The 3,299-nt window shown below is 37.1% G+C and overlaps 1 protein-coding gene across 1 annotated transcript in view; it reads left to right on the top strand.

The window, feature by feature from the left end:
• LOC106875874 (opioid-binding protein/cell adhesion molecule homolog) overlaps positions 1-3,299 on the top strand; it is a 574,302-nt gene that overhangs the window by 76,547 nt on the left and 494,456 nt on the right. The window lies entirely within an intron of this gene.

Below are 3,299 nucleotides of genomic sequence, written 5' to 3'. Positions count from 1 at the left end.
ATATATATATATATATAATAGAAATATTATTATTTCTAAATCTCTCAAACAGAGATATTCAGTAACAGTCCTTTAAAGTAAAGGCTATTCGCCAGCATGATATGGCTGTCCTGGAAAGGAAGATTGCTACTGTTGTTTAGTCCCAGGAAACATCGTTTCCAGCTGGCTATACGACACAATATGTATGTCCTTATATTTTCGAACAGGGAGTCCAGCACTCCCATCCAGCACAAAAAAAAAACAACACAAAACGTTCCCGTAACAGCAGTAGCAATGTGAGTTGAGGAATCACACAGCTCTATCAACTGTTAGTTATCTGAAAACTGGTTTGACACTATCTTGACCATTGGCTGAAAAGTCTCTTCCGCCCACAGTTTGTCATGTAGTTTCGCCGGATGAAGATCATATGTCAAATAAACAACAATGCATCCAACTTCACAACCCCCATTCCGTTCCTCAGAATTTCAGCATGACCCTAGCTCGGGGACTTTTCGTCATTGACCTTACCTTCTCAATGTATACATTATTGAATGGCAGCTGACTCTTATGAGTACCTCTACATTTTGACGGAATTGTTTCATCTCCCAGGGTTTCCAGAATACACATTTCATCTAGTAAGCTTTGCGAGATTATACTAGGTTACAAGTTATCAGTAAAATTTGTGTGTATATACTTATGCGTGTATTTATGCATTATATATATTTAGGTACATGTGGATGCGCAATAGCCCAGTGGTTAGGGCAGCGGACTCGAGGTCGTAGGATCGCGGTTTCGATACCCAGACCGGGCGCTGTGAGTGTTCATTGCGCGAAAACACCTAAAGCTCCACGAGGTTCAGGCAGTGGGTGGTGGCGATCCCTGCTGTACTCTTTCACCATAACTTTTTCTCACTCTTACTTCCTGTTTCTGTTGTACCTGTATTTGAAAAAGCCAATCTTGTCACACTCTGTGTCACGCTGAATCTCCTCCGAGAACTACGTTATGGGTACACGTGTCTGTGGAGTGCCCAGCCACTTGCACTTTAATTTCACGAGCAGGCTGTTCCGTTGATGGTTTCAACAGGAACACTCGTCGTCGTCACCGACGGAGTGCGAACAGGCACATATATACATAAATATAATGTTTGTATGCATTTTTCTTCGGTGCTATTTGGCGCAGAGTGAGAATATGAAGAAGATAGAAAAGCAGGTGTATTTTTACGAAGTCACTGCTCATAATTCTTCTGCATTTACTTCATCAGCCTATCTCGTGTTAAGTTTGCTTTCGAAAGTGAAAATCTAGTACTTATTGGTTCATAGTAAACTTGTCAGCAGATAAGTTATTGTTTACCAATCGCAACATATAATTATACACACACACACACAAATATTCTATTGCTAACAATTTTAGGAACCTTTAATTATTCAAGATCGTAAAATAAAATTTTGAAAACATTTCTACTTATATTTCAAATTACATTTTCGTCCATCTTAGTTGATCATCCGATGAATGACGATGAAGATGTTGAGGATGATGATGAAGATTATGATGATGGTGTCGTTGTTGTTGTTGTTGGTGGTGGTGGTTGTGATGTTGGTGGTGGTGGAGGTGGTGATGGGGATGGTGGTGGTGGTGGTGATGATGGTAATCATGATCATCATGATTGTGGTAACAGGAACAACAACAATTACAATAATATATGTTTCTTATTATTCGTTGTATTTGTTGTATGCAACTTGTCTGTACGCAATTACTATTCCAGATTTCGAATACAAATTCATCATCATTAGTTATAAAATTGCATGCAATCTGCATAATTTGTCACTTTAGCTATCTAATCATCAGTCACAAACTATTTTTTTTGATTTCTTTGTACTCTTTAATTTTCTTACTTATTTCTGTCGTGAAATCAACTGTTAGGTTTCTTGCGGATCTTATTTTCGATTCGAAGATACATCTTGCTTGTTTTCTCTATTTGTTAGTGTTGTTTCGGTTAGTGATGTTGCAGTTCTTTTTCCATTCATGTTCTTCTCTGTTTTTACTTCTTTTTTTTTTTACATTCAACGTTCGCACGTTCTTTATTTTTCTTGGCGGTTCAATTTGTGTTTGTCATCATGTAGCATCATTACCATATCGAAACTGCTTTCTCTTCTTACTTATCAGCAACAATAATAGCACTGTCATCGTCGTCGTCGTCGTCGCCGTTGTCGTCGTCGTCGTCATCATCATCATCATCAGCAGCAGCAGCAGCATCACTTCATCGTCCTCGTCAGCAACCGCTTCACCATCATGATCACCAACATCATTGTGGTTGTCGTCGACATCGTCGTTGTCGTCGTCGTCTTCATCTTCGTCGTCGTATCAATATCCGCATCATTATCTTCAGCGTCGTCATCAGCACCAGCATCAACATCATCTTCATCATCAGCAATTCACCGTCGTCGTTATCATCATCACGGCCATTGTAACATTAATAATCTTCCTCCCCCCCCCAAACTTATATTTATGTCGTCATCGTGAAGATCATCGAGGACATCCTCTCCTCTTCCTCCTCCTCCTCCTCCTCATCATCATCATCATTATCATCATCATCAACATCATCGTTGTCATCATAATCATCATCATTATCATCTCCAGTAGTAGTATCATTTTCAGTATTATTAGTAATATTATTATTCTCATTATCATCGTTATTAGATTCAATAATGGTAAACGTTTTTTATCTTTTTATATTATTGCTTACTTTTTTATTTTTATTCAGCTTCTTATTTTTCTCTTTTCTCATCTCGTCCAACTTTTTCTCCCTTCTTTCTTTTTTCCTGTTGTTGTCTTTTTTTCTTTCGTATCTCGTATCTTCTTTCAATTGTTCTTGTATTTTATGTGATGTTTCTTATATTTAGTTTTGTCACAGTAAACTTTTTTGTCATTATATATGTATATTTATTAGCGTTCTCTCCACGAGAAACGGCAAATGGTAACAATAGTAAGTCATACATATTTAGATGTTCTTAAATAAAGCATTGTTTTCCGAATGAAATGCAACTATTTCTCATTTACTTTGAATCCGTTATGAGGTTTTACAATCAAACAACGTAAAGAGTTGTATATTTACAACTGGCAGCCATTAAAGATTTTAATCATGATTGTGCAGTAAATTATCTAAAATGGGTTGGATACTCAAACATTACGAATCAATTGCTTTCAAAATTAGATTTTTATGCAGATGAGTAAAACGACTATTCATACACAACGTGTAGCACACATAGTGACACGCATATATCGATACTAGCGCACAGACGCCTATATATATATATATATAT

Source organism: Octopus bimaculoides, chromosome 4 (assembly GCF_001194135.2).
Source record: "Octopus bimaculoides isolate UCB-OBI-ISO-001 chromosome 4, ASM119413v2, whole genome shotgun sequence".
Classification (NCBI taxonomy): Eukaryota; Metazoa; Mollusca; class Cephalopoda; order Octopoda; family Octopodidae; genus Octopus; species Octopus bimaculoides.
The sequence above is the reverse complement of the archived record's forward strand: the minus strand, read 5'-3'. Positions and strand labels throughout refer to the sequence as shown.